This window comes from Tiliqua scincoides, chromosome 5 (genome assembly GCF_035046505.1).
Source record: "Tiliqua scincoides isolate rTilSci1 chromosome 5, rTilSci1.hap2, whole genome shotgun sequence".
NCBI classification, from domain to species: domain Eukaryota; kingdom Metazoa; phylum Chordata; class Lepidosauria; order Squamata; family Scincidae; genus Tiliqua; species Tiliqua scincoides.
Window position 1 is genome coordinate 15,804,481 of NC_089825.1, and position 17,367 is coordinate 15,821,847.

The 17,367-nt window shown below is 42.6% G+C and overlaps 1 protein-coding gene and 1 pseudogene across 3 annotated transcripts in view; one reads left to right on the top strand and one right to left on the bottom strand.

The window, feature by feature from the left end:
- The window catches only part of NRP1 (neuropilin 1), a 177,237-nt gene that overhangs the window by 19,406 nt on the left and 140,464 nt on the right, over positions 1 to 17,367 (top strand). The window lies entirely within an intron of this gene.
- On the bottom strand, positions 12,161 to 12,280 carry LOC136654803 (5S ribosomal RNA; annotated as a pseudogene).

Consider the following 17,367-nt stretch of genomic DNA (forward strand, 5'->3'; position numbering starts at 1 on the left):
GGTACACAAAGTCATGGACAACCTCCAGTTCATGCGCAGAGATTGTAATGCAGGGAGGTGAGTCCACATCCTGAACCATGACCTGTGTTTTCTTAAGGCTGATCGTCAGTCCAAAATCTTGGCAGGCCTTGCTAAAACTATCCATGAGCTGCTGGAGATCTTTGGCAGAGTGGGTAGTGACAGCTGCATCGTCGGCAAAGAGGAAGTCACGCAGACATTTCAGCTGAACTTTGGACTTTGCTCTCAGTCTGGAGAGGTTGAAGAGCTTTCCGTCTGATCTGGTCCGGAGATAGATGCCTTCTGTTGCAGTTCCAAAGGCATGCTTCAGCAGGACAGCGAAGAAAATCCCAAACAAGGTTGGCGCAAGAACACAGCCCTGCTTCACTCCTCTTCGGATGTCAAAGGGGTCTGATGTGGAGCCATCGAAGACAACTGTGCCCTTCATGTCCTTGTGGAAAGATCTGATGATGCTGAGGAGCCTGGGTGGACATCCAATCTTGGGGAAAATCTTGAAGAGGCCGTCCCTGCTGACCAGGTCGAAAGCCTTCGTGAGATCTATGAAGGCTATAAAGAGTGGCTGTCGTTGTTCCCTGCATTTCTCCTGCAGTTGTCTAAGGGAGAATACCATATCAGTGGTGGACCTGTTGGCTCGGAATCCGCACTGTGATTCTGGATAGACGCTCTCTGCAAGTACCTGGAGCCTCTTTAGTGCAACTCGGACAAACAGCTTTCCTACTACGCTAAGGAGAGAGATGCCACGGTAGTTGTTGCAGTCACCCCTGTCACCTTTGTTCTTGTACAGCGTGATGATATTTGCATCCCTCATGTCTTGAGGTACTCCACCTTCTCTCCAGCAAAGGCAGAGGATTTCATGCAGCTCAGTGACGATGATCTCTTTGCAGCACTTTAGGACTTCAGCAAGGATGCTGTCTTTTCCTGGTGCCTTGCCAAAGGCAAGGGAGTCCAGGGCCACGTGAAGTTCTTCTAGGGCTGGTTCACTGTCAAGCTCCTCCAACACGGGCAGGCACTCAATGTTGTTCAGCGCTTCTTCGGTGACTACATTTTCTCTGGAATATAGCTCAGAGTAGTGCTGCACCCAGCGTTCCATCTGCTGCGCCCTATCCTGGATGACCTCGCCTGCTGCAGACTTCAGAGGGGCAGTTTTCTTCTGTGTTGGACCTAGGGCCTGCTTGATACCATCATACATCCCCTTGATGTTGCCCGTGTCAGCTGCTATCTGTATCTGGGAGCAGAGCTGGAGCCAGTAGTCGTTAGCACATCTTCTGGCAGCCTGCTGGACTTTGCTGCGAGCAGCTCGGAGGACCTGCAGGTTGCACTCACTGGGACAGGCCTTGTATGCTGCTTGAGCTCTCCTCTTTTCCTCAATGACTGGTGTCAACTCCTCAGAGTGGGCTTCAAACCAGTCTGCCGTCTTGTTGGTCTTCTTGCCAAATATGGACAAGGTGGTGTTGTAAACGGTATTCTTGAAATGTTCCCATTCATTTCAAGAATACCGGGCTTTTTTGTATGTCTTAAAAAAGGTTATCTCTTGGCATTTGTGGTCATGCTGTTCAGAATAGGAGATCTTAGGAGGAATCTTGTAAGGTAAGCTAAAACCGTCCTTCATTGCATCCCTCATGCTGCCAATAATGATGTATATCGGTGATTATTGTAGACCAGTGCATTTGTGACAGCCCTCTCTGCATTAGCTTTCTGTATTATTTCACAAAAGAATTCAGAACCTCTTCTTACTCAGCCTATTGTAGTCAACTGCCCTTTGTCCAGAACCCACTGGAGCTTCCTGCCCAAGCTATAGGAATAGATAGGAGTAGCTGTGTAGCGGAACTGGGACTGTTGATGAGAGTTATGGGAAGAACTGCTATATACACAAATAAGAGCTAAAGTTAGCCTCAGTGTAGAATCCTTTGCCAACCTGCTCTAAATCAAGTATCCTCTGTGTTCCTGGTATATTTAACTGCATCACTGTACTGAAACATCAATCATTAGGGTCATTATTACTATAGCAGATGCTCCCCATTTGAGATGTTTGTGTTCTCTAGTACTATAAATCCTGTTCTATATAAAATAAATTCTATATAGGCTCATGGTACTAAAATGTGCCACCCCAGTTCACTCAGGATATCCTATATCTAACAGATCTCTGAGTAGTTGTTTCTTAAAAATTCCAGGAAACAAGATGTTAGTACTGCCTAGAAGACTGGTTTCATGGCTCAGTCCTTACAGTTATAGTCAGTGCTTTGAATCTGTGCCCAGCATTCAGGTTGTTCTTCCATAAACATTTTAGCTGTTATCTACCTACATTACCAGGTTAACACCAGATTTTTTTGGCATTGAACTAGCACTGAAGTTGGAATACCTCAACCTAAGCTCTTTTCCTTTGCATAGGATTGGTCTGTGAATTATTTGTGAAAGAAAACACACACACACAAGTAGTTTTAGATAAAACTCTCTTTTGCAATTGAAAGTCATTTCCATAATTTTTTTTTTAAGAGGCATACAATGTATTTCACAGCAGGCACATTTGCTGAGTGGTTTTTTGTTTTTGTTTTTTTTAATATTCCCACAAAACCATCAGGGATGTGTGTCACAATCCTAAAAACTTCTACAAATTTGTATATTCATATCTGGGCTCAAATCCAAAACATCTTTACATATATTTTTTAACAAAGTAGGTTATTTTCTTATGAATCAAGCTGCCAAGTATTATAAGAAAATGAACAGCTTTTAACTTCCCTAAGTATTTGCTGAAGCCAAAATTCAAAAGGAAACCTTTTACACTGTAGTTAGAGGAGAGCAGCTGCACTTTAGGGCTATATGTGCATAGACCTACAAAAACACAAGGTCCCAGTTCAGTTCTGTTGTAGCAATTGGGCCAAACAGTAGCTCTGAAGCTTGACCATATGAGTTGCTCACTAATAGCTCTATTCTAACCAACTTTCCAGCACCAATGCAATTGCAATGCAACCCTGAGGTAAGAGAACAAATGTTCTCTTACCTTGAGGAGGCCTCTTTGACTGCCCCTCCACTGTTGAATACAGTATGCACCCATAGGCATGGCTGCATTGATGCTGGAAAGTTGGGTAGGATTGGGCTGTAAGTGATCAAAATGGGAATCATTGACCACCAAAATGGTCCATTGTGCCAGTACTGAGAGCAGAGTCAGGATGATTAAGGGCTGCAGTAAGATGTGCCTATACTGTACTAGGAAGAGCCTGTGTTTCCAGATGTTGCATTGTAGCATTTTCCCAAGCATTTCCCTAATTGCACAGGTCAGAAATGGGTACCAAAGATGCAGGACAACCAAGAATGAGTGATTTAAAGCAGTGTTTCTCAAACACAAAACAGTGTGGGTTGGGACCCACTAGGTGGGTCGCGAGCCAATTTCTGGTGGGTCCCCATTCATTTCAATATTTTATTTTTAGTATATTAAACTTGATGCTCCCATGGTATGTGACTGCATTTGGGGAAATTACAGACCTGTACTTTTAACAAGCAACTATGTATATTCTTTTAACAAGGATAGTCAATGGGACTTAGTCCTGAGTAAGTGTAGGTAGGAATGCAACCTAGGATTGTTAAAAATGTTCCTGCTTGATGATGTCACTTCCGGTGGGTCCTGACAGATTCTCATTTTAAAAAGTGGGTCCCAGTGCTAAATGTGTGAGAACCATTGATTTAAAGGCTTTTCAGTAAGGCTGCCACCCAATTAAATCATGCATTGCAACCCTATACACACTTAACCTTAGAGAAATTTCTTTTGCATTTAATTCATTCCTTAATGTTGTTTCCAAAATTAACTCCAGAAGTGGGAATCTGCTGGTGTTTGTGGCCACAGGCTGTACTGCCTACTGTTAATCGGTCCTTCGGTCACACACCCCTCATGTCTTTTTTTCCCCTTTTGTCCACCCACCTCTCACTCTGTAAGGATCCAGTTACATATATGCTTACTTGCATAACTTCTCATGAACATGACACAGGTTTAATTACAGTTTGTAAGTGTGGGATGTGAAATGGGGCAAAGCTATGGTGGTGGATTAGAGTGCCTGTAGTAGTTTTCTCCCATCACAACTTTTATCCCAATTACCTTCCTCATGCACCATTTTTAAATGGAAAAAAATGGAGGGACTGTTGAAAGCTAATGGAAGGTTTGTTTTACATTTAAAAATGGTGCACAGGATCAACAACCTCAGTGTGCATCACACACGCAATCTGGCAGAAAATCCAAGAGAGGAAGCAAAAACCAGAAAAAAACATTGAACGTCAGCATCAAAGTGTACCAAAGAGCATCAGGAGGTCCCAGTTGCTTTGCAGGATAGGTGAATAGGCAGCAGGTGGAAGTACAAAGACCAGGCATGCTTGGGTGGGAAGTGGGCCCAGCAGCTACCACTTCTGCTTCTGATGAGATTGCTGACCTGTGCAGAGGTTGAAAAGTTGCCTCTTTCCCTTCTTCCAATGAACATCCTTCTACTGAACTTCAGCCAGCTCCCTTCATGGAAAGTGTATCTTTTTGAGCCTGCCTGCCCTCCCGCTGCAGGCTTTTCAGATGGGTAATGCAGCTGGGGTTGCTTTCCAACTTCCAAACAATAAGATCTAGTTTTTTGTTAGTGCATGAGAATGAGATGATCTGCAATTGCCACAGAACAGAGTGAGTGCTAGTTTAGCATTAACAAAAAATTTGCTTTTGTGTTGTCCTCTGGAAGCACCCTTTTTCTCAGTGTGAGCTGAACTGTACCTAGAGTGATTTAAAGAAGAAGGAAAAAAAAAAAGTTATCCAAGCAAACAAAAATGAAGTGGAAACTCTACCCACAAAAGACATTTTTACTACTTATGAGAAGGATCTATAAAAGGCTCAGTTTGAACTGAAAACTGAATGGCAAATGCCATCCATTTGCAAGTAATTTCAAGTACGTGCTTATTGTCTGTATGAAACTAGTCTGTTCTGCATTAGCAAAGTGTTCCCATAGGGAGCTGTGAACCTAACAGCAGTGACACACTAATGGCTGTGTTCTCATGTGTGGAAGGGACTGGGATCACTTTAAATCCATCCTGGGCAGCTTGAACTCATACACTCCTTTACTTTTTAAAAGGCTGCTCCTGGTTGGAAGGATCTGGTACATGCCTTCTTTCCATTGTGTGGTTTCTTTTGTTTTAGTTTTTCTTTTCTTCTGTTTTTTGTTGATGCATATTGAAATCACTCCACAACATTTGGGTAGCCTCTAGTATAGATTTCTTTTTTTTTGCCTCTTCTTAAAGGGTGTTTTGAGCATGGTTTTGTATGCTCCTTTCCCCTAATGTTTTTTTTTTTTTTTTTTTGTAAAAGGCTTTCTTTTCAACATGTTTAATTCCTGTTCAGATTGGCTTGTAAGCTACTATTCAAAATGAAAACCAATGGAAAAAAAAACTGAGAAAAGAGTAAAAAAGCAGAAGGCAAGTCATTTTTTATTATATTTAGCTATAGGCTATTGTAAAGAAACACTGACTTCATCCAGTAATGGCAAGGAAGATCGTTAAATACAGCGGTACAGTTAGTTAACAGCTCTTTTATTCAAAATATTTTGCCTAAATATTTTTCCATGTGTGTGTTATATAAATGTGTGTTATATAAATCTTAATCAGATTTAAAAATGACAAATAATATTGTTTGCAGACCAACTTGTATGCAAGAACAAAGGGTAGGAATTAGGGGTAGCAGTAGCTGTATTCAGTGGCACTTTGCAGATGCGGGCTAGAGAGAACCTATACTGAACTGTCTTAGGGTCTGGAGTATGGCCAAGGTTTGGGGCAAGGTGTAAAGAGTTGACTGAAGAGATCATCATTTAGATCACAAATATTTGAATTGTATTGGTTTATGTAGTTTGTGTAGATTCCTTCAGGAAGGCTGGCTACTGGAGGGAATACAGTGGGATTAAACAAGATTCCATCCATCTTTATGAGTTTATGCTTACACAGGCCTTTTCACCTGTGTTTATACTGTATATCACAGTATACATTGGCAAACCCAAAGCAACCTCCAAGGAAATGGCTCAGGTCCAGCCCAAGCTGAGCTAACACTTGAAGTAGTGTCTAATTCCATCAACTCCCCCCATTTATTGATTACACCAGTGGCATAGCCACAGGAGGGGCAGTAGCTACACATAGCCATTGCTGCCCAGAATGGCTCGAATGGCCTGTGGGATGGGCCGCTCACATGGCACATTGCAGCCTGCAGTCCTTACCACCCCGCTCCCCTAGCTATGCCACTGGACTGCATGCAAGGGTGTGCCTGCCCTAAATCATCTCTTCTATCACCTTCTCTGGTGTTGCCACTTCTTCTAAACTGGCCAGGTGGAAAGGTTCAAGGAAGCAGTTCTTCTGCTTAGAAGACGCAGGGGAGAATAGTAAGAATAGTAAGAATAGTAATAGTAAGAATTTGCTTTCTTGGAGGAGAGGAATCTGGAATAGGATTGCATCAGTAGTTATCTCCTCAACCAGTTCTGATGCCACAATCTTTTGAGAGGAGAGTGAGGCAGCGGCCACATAAAGCAGGTGATGGCTAGTGGCAGTGGCCAGGTAGAGTAAACCTGCCAGTTTGCTGCTTCCCCCAACCTGCTACTTAAAGCAGTCATTTCACCCTTGACCCTACCCCCACTTGACTATAGCCACTCAAACTCCCTGTCAAGTTTATGCAAACACAAATTGTCAAATTCATGCTTTACCTTTTTACGTATACACTGAAAACATCTTGGCTATTAAAAATTTATTGTGCAAATAGGTCCTTCTGAAATAAAAATAAAGCAAATTTTGGAATATTATCCCAAAAAAACTTGCATGTTTTATTCATAAAATTGGTTGTTTTTCAGTTCAGGATGAAGTTTGCTCACAGTGAACAGGTGGTGTGCAGATTTTACCATATGCCCGGTTGTAGTTTGAGATGCTGGACAATCAGAACATCCAAGTGCACTCAGATGACCCACTGACCATGAATAAACTTTTATATGATCCGAGAAAGTTGTTAATCTCACTTTTTGTGTTCTATTGCATCATTCTAGTTACAATGTTTAGTAAACAGCTCTGTTGAAAATGGGAATTTTTCAGCAACAACTAAATAGCATCAGTTAGGAAATGCACAACCACTGATGTTGCTAATGTGTATATTGGCTCTATACCAACGCAGTAAGAGACAGATATGTCCTTTAGATCTCAAAGTGTAGTACAGCAAGTTTGTCTGTCACATTTGAGCACTTTTGCAGAATGTATTATAAAGGTGGGAAAAGGGATGTGTAAAACAGCTTGAACTGCAAAACAAAGTCGGAATGAGATTTTTATATAAGTAACATACTACTGTCATTGCCCTGATTGTTGCAGATAATGAACAGTATGGAATATGAAATGTTTAGGTGTGGGTTACAGCAAACAGATAATTTTTGGTGTACACAAAGTCACTTATGGATATGAATGCAGACAGTGCAAAAGAGTCTGATACCAGCTTGTGGAGAAGAGGGCAGAAATAAGACAATGATGAATCATTAGAAAAGAAATAAGACCAGTCCAAAGTCAGTGAAGAAATCTCTAATGGCTATAGGGAGCAGTACGGAGCCAAATGGACACTCTAACCCATACTTGCGTGTTGGAATGTTAAATCCCATTTGTTTTGACAGGTGTCTCCAACCATGTGACTGCTGTGATGAAATGCTGCAGAATTTATTGTGACACTACCAAAGAGACCAGAGTTAGGCCCTGTGTAAAACTGGAAATCCTATCCTAAACAAGTAGCTTAATTGCACCTGTCACAATGCAAATATTTACATGTTTTTATTTTTTTTTTTAATAAATGCAACACAGCTGTTTAGCTCCCTATTCTTTAAGGCTACAATCCTATATACACTTACCTGGCAGTATGTTCCATTGGATTCAGTGGGGCTTACTTCTGAGTAGACATGCATAAGTAGACATTACTTCTGAGTAGACATGCATGTCTTGTAAATAAACCAGATTCCAGAATGTAGCCTAGTTCTGCTTCTCCCTTCCTGATAATGCTATTCTTGCATAAAATGCATAATCCCTGCTAACTGGGCAAAGAGGCATCTTTTAAAGTGGTGTCCTCTTATATTTAGCAGGGGGGAGCAACTGTCCCTCTTTACTGCAGCAAACATGTAGGAATACCTATTGAATGTTTTCCAGAGACTCAAAGGAAAAGGTCCCTGATCAGCCTGTTTTGTAGTCGATCTCAGTTTATTCCCTTGCCCCAATGTGGTCATAAAAACAGACCTCATAAACAGAACCTGTTCCTGAACACAATACATAAAATGTGTCACATGTGTGAGTTGTCTGTATTAGTGCCTGGGTGGGCTACTATAGGGAGAAAATGATGGAATGTTCCCCCTGCAAAGCACTGAGGATGTGGGATCCCAGATTCCTTTTATGGTTGACTGGGGTAGAGCAGAAGAAAAGAGAATCCACTTTTCTATTACCGATAATTGGGCAACTATGAATCAGCCTGTTGTTTTTACTTAAGTAGAGTCCAAGAAAAAAAAAAACTTCAAAAAATTAGGGTACTGTCTTTCTGTTAGGCAGCTGTAGCTTTTTACCATACAGCATCTCATAATTTGAATTCTTTTCAAATGTCAAAGAAAATTACTCTCCTTTGTGAAAACCAAGAAAAGAAAAAAGGATTTTTGGTTCTGAACAACATTAATTTTTGTCAGACTCTCCAATATTACACTAATAGTGCCCCCCAGAACAACAAACTATTTTATTCTTCATTCTCTAATTGGTACTTAAACTTACAGGTGGTGCCTCAATATCCATGGGGAATCCATTCCTGGACCCTCATGGTTACCAAAAACCACTGATAAACAAATCCATGGATTGCGGCACCTAGACCCTCCTATTGCAGGGTGACCAGATACAATGGAGGATAGAGTGCCTATACCTTTAACCATTGTATAGAACTGGGAATTTGGGCAGGTGCAGCTTTTTAAACCTTTCCATGTTGAACTGCACCTGCCCAAATTCCCTCTTCTATACAATGGTTACAGATATAGGCACTCTATCCTACATTGTATCTGGTCACCATGTCCTATTGCAACCAGAGCTGTGCTCTGATCATGTTCAGTGGCCCTTCTGAGAACCAGGGAGAACATGCATAGCCTTTCTGACCCTAAGGAGGCATTCTGAGGCCACTAGAACAACAAAAAAAAGCACTTCCAAGTTTTCAGTCAAAAAAAAAAAGAAGTGCTGATTTTTTTGGCCTTCCAGAGGCTTCAGAAGGCCTCCTGAGGGTTGGGGAGGCCACGCACAGCCTCCCTGTGTCTCAAAAGGGCTTCCGAATGCACCAGAGCACAGCTTCAGTTGAGACTGGAGGATAACAGGTGGGCAGATGCGCAGGTTCTGAACCCAAATTCACAGGTATAGAAGTCCCACCTGTGTAGTGTTCTGGTTCCCTCATAATATCTTGATCATGATGATGATGATATACACGTGTCCAATATCAGTGGGAAATAAATTTCTGGCCACCCAATGGATACCAGAAACCACAGGTATGGGGGGACCCTATCTCTGTGGCCCATTACTTTTGTTTATGTTACATATGTGCAAAGGGATAAGTCTCTTGCTTGAACAAACACTATAAGCAGAAAGCTTATAGCTAGGCAAGCAGTCTTCAGCCTAGAAAGGAAACGAAGAGCAAATGTTCACTTCCTTTTTCCTGCTTCTTATTTCAAGGGCAGCAACTGTTACCCTGCAGATGCCCGATCTCGTCTGATCTCAGAAGCTAAGCAGGGTCAGGCTTGGTTAGTATTTGGATGGGAGATCGCCCGGGAATACCAGGTGCTGTAGGCTTATACCATAGTCTTTCGAGACTGAAGGTTGCCAGCCAACCAACCAGTACAATTCTATCTTGCACTGGAACAGGCAGGCCAGCTGACCTGCGCTATACTCAGTGTGAGTTTCAAGCTGGCTGTGGCCCAGCCTGAGACAAGGGGAAGTAATTCTCCTTTCCCTGGGTAGAACTGCAGCAGCCCCAATAGGGCTACTTGACTCTGCACCACCTAAAGAGAGTCCACCAGGACTATCCTGGGCTGCCCAGGGACAGGCCCCACCCTACACTCCCTGCCTACCGCTGCCTGCCCTCCCCCAACCACAGAACACCTCCTCCCCACGTGCCCCAGACACCCGTGCCAGCTGAGCTCGGCCAGCACAGGCTCACCTGTCTCCATTGGCGTGGAGACTGGATTTGGCCTCCGCAGGCTGGCATGCCTCCATGCCAGCTGACCTAGCTGACGTCTAAGGAGATGCAAATTTGCTTTACGGCACATTTGTGGTCTTCCTAGGCTGGCATAAGGGACTTGCACCAGCTGAGTGCACATTTAGGATTGCGCTCTTAGTCTTTTTTTCTAGACTGCAGACTGCTTGCCTGCTGGCTGGCTATAAGCTTTTTGCTTATAGCATTTGTTCAAGCAAGAGATGTTATCAATTCGTGCAAATGTAATTCACATAAACAAAGGTAATGAGTGCGGGCGACATGGAGGGACCAAGGGGAATCATGGATAACCAGATCTGCAGATACTGGGGCATGCCTGTAATTACCATGGGCTCTGTTGGGCTGAAGCAGTGGCAGATAGTGTAAGGGGACAATCTGACACTTGATTATCTGCTACATCTCCTTGCATCCCAGCACTGATGTGGCTGGGAGAAGAACTGCGTATCTTGCAGTAATAGATATTTTAAATAATGAATATATCTTACTGAGTATCTATACACTAACATAAGAAAGGGAAAGACATTTATGATGCAGTCTGATACATGTTTACTCAGAAGTAGTTCCCAGTGTATGCAATTTGGCTTACTCTCTTGTAAATCTGTACAGGATTGCAGCCTAAAAGCTTTGGCTCTCTGGAGCTGTTTTCTTCCTTCCTGCTCTCATCTCTTTGTATTTTCTGAAAGAGCCTCGTTGTAGGAATCCTTGAGTACAAGTCAAACTCTGATGAAAGCAACTTTCAGTGGCTGTAACAGCATCCTCCTTCTCCGCCTCCCCCATCCACCTCTTGATTGCTACAGACATCTGCCTTTGTAAACACCATGTCAGAGTCCAGCAGAGATGTTTTATACTCATTGTTCCTCCAAAATAAATAAAAGAGGCACAGACGATTTGAACTGGATGAAGACATCCCACTGCTAATAACTGAGCCATGTTTGTAATTGCTAATAACTAAGCTATGTTGCAGCCTGGGAACATTGTGAAAATGTCGATCTGGCCTGAATCTAATGACACAGATGGTAACCTTATTGCACATTTCTCTGAAGCTTAAGTTGAAATTTCACTTGGGAGGCAGGAAAAAAACCACAATATGATTTGCAAGCACCTCACATTTGTTTCCAGATTGTAATGAAACTATCCTGGTATATTTAAATCATGAGTAATGTTCAGGTTACCTCAATTTACTGTTGAGGGCATCAACGCAGTTAGTTGATGGACATTACTTTTCACCTAATAAAAAGAATAATGTGTCTGGGGGAAAATAGACTTTTTGGCATCCCAAGCAAAAGCAATATTGTGATCAAACACTGCAACCAGAAACACTTGATAAGCCAATTGTGCTAAAGTGCTGTTGCTTTCAGAGAGTCTCACAAAGCAAATTTAAGAGCAGCAGCCCAGGCTCCTGTTTCAGCATGCTAAAAGTTCCCTTCTATACTTTTACAATGCTATAGTGCACAAGTAAGAACATGGGATGTGTCCCAGTCAACAGCACCTATGCTGGGACCTGGGAAAGCACCTTGGCCTGAGCACAGGAAACCAGTCATGCAGATTTGCATGTATTACCTTTGCATTTACAGAATTATATGATTTTTTATAAGAAACAACCAGGGTGACAGATGCAATGGAGGACAGAGTGCCTATACCTTTAACCGTTGTATAGAAGAGGCAATTTTATCAGTGCAGCTCACCATGGAAGGGCTTAAAAAGCAGCACCTGCCAAAATTTCCTCTGTTATAAATGGTTAAAGGTATAGGTTTCCAAGATATTCTTTGTTGCTAATGTCAGAACTGGTTGGTAACCTTCAGTCTCGAAAGACTATGGTATAAGCCTACAGCACCCAGTCAGTCTCAAACTGTTTTCAAACCAGTCAGGCAACCTTCAGTCTCGAAAGACTATGGTATAAGCCTACAGCACCCAGTATTCCCAGGTGGTCTCCCATCCAAGTACTAACCAGGCCTGACCCTGCCTAACTTCTGAGATCAGATGAGATCAGGCATGTGCAGGGTAACAGTTGCTGCAGTGTCTTTTCATTAGGGTGTAAAAAACATACAAAAACCACTCAACCTACTGTGACTCTAACCACAGCTTGAAGTTGCCTTTTAAAAATTGAAATAATATTTCTATTACAAAAATAACAGATGTCAGAACTTCCTTTTGATGGTCAAAAACAACACCATGTCTTAAGAGGATCTTTCCTGTTTATTAAATATCAAGTTGCTTTGAAAATCTCTAGTCTGCTGCAGTTAGCCTCTTTAGTGTACCCTGAAAGGGAGTAAAATGGACTGATGTCAACCAAGTGTCAACTGAAAAAGAAGGAAGAGAGACTCCAATCACATTTGTAGGAAAAGGGTGATGGTTTTAAAGCTTCAGTTTTCATTTTTGTTGATAATGATTAAACTACTGAATCTCATAAGTGCTTTTCCTAATTTTCTTATGGCAATTCATTTACAATTCAGGTCTGTCCTAAAACACTAACATCTAAATAATATTATCTTTTGTATTTTCAGGCAATTAGTAAAAGAGTGCTAGATAAAGCAGGATCTAACAGACACTGCTCCATGCTGTATACACGTTAGGCTTTATAAACTATTTACCCTCGCACCTCCGAAATAAGCACAACAGACAAAGGCTTGGGACAAAGGGTCACTTTTATTAATGAAAACCATAAAGTCTGCAGCAGGGTAAACTAACTGCCAGTGTGCTGTGGCACATTAGTGTGCCATGGATGGTCTGCAGGTGTGCCAAGGGAATTTGGGGGAGGATTATTATTAACAGTATTTATATACCGCTTTTCAACTAAAAGTTCACAAAGCGGTTTACAGAGAAAAATCAAATAACTAAATGGCTCCCTGTCCCAAAAGGGCTCACAATCTAAAAAGATGCAAATGCATACCAGCAGACAGCCACTAGAACAGACAGTGCTGGGGTGAGGTGGGCCATTTGTTAGTAGGATCATTTGTTAGTAGGGCCACTGGGGGATGCAAGCCCCTGCTGTCCGTGAGGTGCGCCTTGTCAATTGTCAAAAAACCGATGGTGTGCCTTGACAATTTCAGAGCCTTGTCAGTATGCTGTGAGATGAAAAAGGTTGAAAATCACTGAACTAAACCAACAATTGTTAATCAGAAAAGTAAAGCCACCAGTTTGGGACATTGCTCACTGAGACAGCTCTCTCTTAAAGGAACAACACACCTGTAGCTTGCAAGCAGAGCTCGCAAGTATAGCTAACATATATCACAAAGATAGCTAATAGGATCAAGAGGCTTCATCAAGAAAGTGTGTGGGGAAGTCCGGGGAATGCTGCTGATGTGTTTGTAGCGCCAAGCAAACTGTGGACATAGTGTACCTAGATTTCAGTGGAGCCTTTCCCATGAGTAGAGGTGTTTGTTTTCAGTGAGTTAAATGGGATTACAACCTAAGTCTTACTGAACAAGAAGGGCTTACTTCTGAGTAAAATAAATAATGCAGTCTACAGTCCAATCCACACTCACTTGGAATTAAGCCCCATGGATAGAGTGTTTGAAAATTGTGTTATTTACCTTACTCAGAAGTAAACTCACTGCATTCAGTAAGGCTGTAATCCTAACTTACTGGAAACAAACACCTTTACCCATTAACTATAATGAGCCCTACTTCTGAGTAGACATACATAGGATTGGGCTGTTTTCAAACACCTTTAGCCATGATAAAGTCTCCCATAATATCCTTGTGGGTAAAATGGTAAAATGTAGGCTAGATGCTATTACTGTTAGGCAGGTTCAAACGACCATTAGCAAAGGATGCTAATATAATGGTTCCACATCATCCTGGAGGAAAGTATCAAGTGGAGTGCTGCAGGGCTCTGTCTTTGCCCTGTGCTGTTGAACATTTTTTTTAAATGGCGTGGATGAGGAGCTGGAAGTGATACTTGTTGAATTTTCAGATGGTACAAAGCTGTGTAGGGAAAGCTTTGGAAGAGAGAATTTCATGGAGCACAGGGCTGGACTAGTTGGCCTCCAAGGTACCTGCCAACTCTTAACATTCTGTGTTACATTTCATTTCATTCATTTATTCAGAAAATGAATAAAAATTCATGTTTGCCATGGATTGGAAAAATAGCTGTACAATCACAACGTACAATTACAGTGGAAATCTTGGAATCACTGCACACTAGTCCCATATGCTCAACAGCACATACCAGTGATTTAGAACACAAGGCCAGCTGAGCAACTGATGCGGGCTTGAATGTTACATTTGTACTGACAGTGTTGTGGTCTTGACTTCATGTGTGGCAATTTGTTCTTAACTGCATTCCTACTGAACTCAGACTAGGAGGTTAATTGTGATCATGTTTCCTAGCTGAAGTTAGTAACATGTTTTACAATTATAAGCACTTGCTATTGCTAATATAAAATGTAGAGATTAAATTGTCATTTCCAGATGGCTCAACGTTTTAAAGGGGGGGGGAATTACCAGCCAGTCCTAAGAAGTACTGTTTCAACAATTACATTTTTGTGATGCTAGTGAAATGTCACAACATACACAACTTAAGAATTGCTTTGCTGAATCGAACCGTGAGTCCATGCAGTTTCCAAGAGCAACCAGCCAAATGCCTCTGGGAAGCTCACAAGTACTGCATGAGAGAAATAAGGGGGTGGCTCTGTCATGCTAGTTATCCCAGGCATTCAGCAGCCAGAGGTGCAATGCCTCTAAATACAAAAGTCCCATTTAGCTATCAAAGAGAATATCTGTTGATAGACCTCATTCCTTTTCAGTGTGTCTGTGTTGTAGCGGCATTTGCAGTCCAGGAGAATTCACATCATGATCGTCAAAGCCAGAAGTGTGAGATGCAGAATGTGGCAACCTCTGTTCTGCAAGTAGGGCATATCTGTGCTATTGCAGTGTTTGCTGCAATTCTGTTTTAAGAGACTGTACCTAAACACTTGTTGTGTACAGATGTGCTGATGGAGTTAGATGTGCAATAGCTGAGATGCCTTTAGGATACTCTCCAAGCAAGCCTTTATCAGTCATACCTAGGGAATGTCCACAGTCTGTGCTGGGCTTTATGTTATGACATTGTGGTGGGGTTGGTCATTGTGGCCTAGCAATCACTGACCAGTACTTCTTTATGGAAGTTAATTCAGTTGGAATGCCAGTTCAGTGTTGTTCATTCTTGACACTGCAATCCCAAGGCAATCCCAAATGATAAGTAACTGTTACCCAAAATACATTTCCATGTTTGGATTAAATCAGTATTCTTCAACACTGTGGGTCTAAGGGGGTCACCGAGACTTACAGGAACAAAAATGGCTCAAACTTCACTCTCATTCATTTTACATGATTAGCCACATCCTTCCCTAACCTAAGATGGTGCTCAAAATGCCCTCAGCAGTTGCGGCCTGCCAGAAAAACGGTGCCATGCCCTTAGCTTAGCATGTGTGCCTATGCCAGGCCAGCTTCAATGGCATCATCACCAGTAGGACGGTGGAATTCCAACCCACCAAAGGCGGACAGTATCACCATCGGAAGACTGAATTTCATGCAGCGTCATTGGCTGCCAATGTCATCAGTCAGAAACTGACAGAAAGCTGAATTCCTGTATTGCCATGATCTGGAAGAGGAAAGTTAATAGCAATGTCTCTTCATGTGGCTCCTGACATCTGTCTTAGCAAGAGAGACCTGTTGGGCTGGGGAGGGCTGCTGGAAAAGGCACGCTTAGACCAAAGTAGAACCTTGCAGAGTGTTTCCATTGATTGATGGAAACATATTTGATATCCAACTCTCTCTCTGTCTCTCTCACTCACACACACATGCTGCACAGAACAGAGCATCTGAAATGCTCAATCCTCCCATTACTCCATTGAGCAAAAGCTCTGCTCCCAGCTTGTGTTGCCTTCCATGGCCAGTGGAGAAGCAGAGGCTAATGTGGTGGTAGCGACTCAAGGCTGCTCCAGCCTCTTTCTGCACAGTGGATTAAATCCAAATCTTCTTTTGCAAAAGTGTAAGAGGTGAGCACATTTTTTTCAGCAATTGCCCCTTCCCTCTATAGTCCTTTGCACCAGCCTAAGGGCCAAACCTTATCCAATTTTCCAGGGCTAGTGCAGCCGTGCCAACAGGGCATGCTTTGTATCCTGCGGTAGGGGGGCAGTCACAGAGGCTTCCTCAAACTAAAGGAATGTTTGTTCCCTTTTCTCGGGGCTGCATTGCGGCTGCACAGGCACTGGAAAGTTGAATAGGATTGAACAGCCCTAAATCTGTTCCTCAGAGTTGGAGGAACTTCAGGAACAAGATGTTATGGAGCAAAGGGGGCTGGAGAGATAAGATGGAACTGCTCAATATTGTACATACCAATGTGTTCATGAAGGTTTACTAGCCATCACGAATTAAAGAAGGGGACTGGAGAGGGTTGTGCTATTAGATATATTGCCTTCATTCTAAATTTTCCCTTAGTGTCATCAGGTGACAGCCAAATCTGATTATAATTTGGCATCCTTCAGTCTCAGAAGACTATTGTGTCACGCTCTGAATGGTGGTTCTGGAACAGAGTGTCCTGTCCAGTGCGCAAAGCCTGGGTAAAGTAGGTATGGAGGATATGCTGTTACCCATGCAGCAAATCCCCCCTCTCCACGTCGCTGAAATGGTCCAATGGAAAGGCAGAAGACAATACGGTTGGTTCCAGCGACGTCGCAGGAGTTGCCAGAACGTGACTGTGTTCAGCCATGAACTGCCTCAGGGACTCCGGCTCCGGATTTTGCCTCGAGGTTGACTCCTGAAGGCTTTTCCATAACTGGATGTAGCCACAAGGCAGTGGAGGTTTGGGATCAGAGTTTTCCTTCTCTTAGATGAGCTGCCTTCCCAGGCTGATGAGTCCCATCTACCCGGGATTAGCTACATAATATTGTGACATCATCAGATTCTGTATGTGTGATTCGTGATTGCCTGAAATGACTTGAGATTTGTGAAACAGAAATAAATGGCCACTGAAGTGGGAAGAGGGGCTGCAAGCGGTGGCTAGTAGCCAGTAAAAAAAGAAATGATTAGGGGGACTGACAGAGTTTATCACCTAAAATCACTACTTTTGACCTGAAAGGAAAACCTATTCATTTCAGTCCCGTAAACCAACAAAATACATA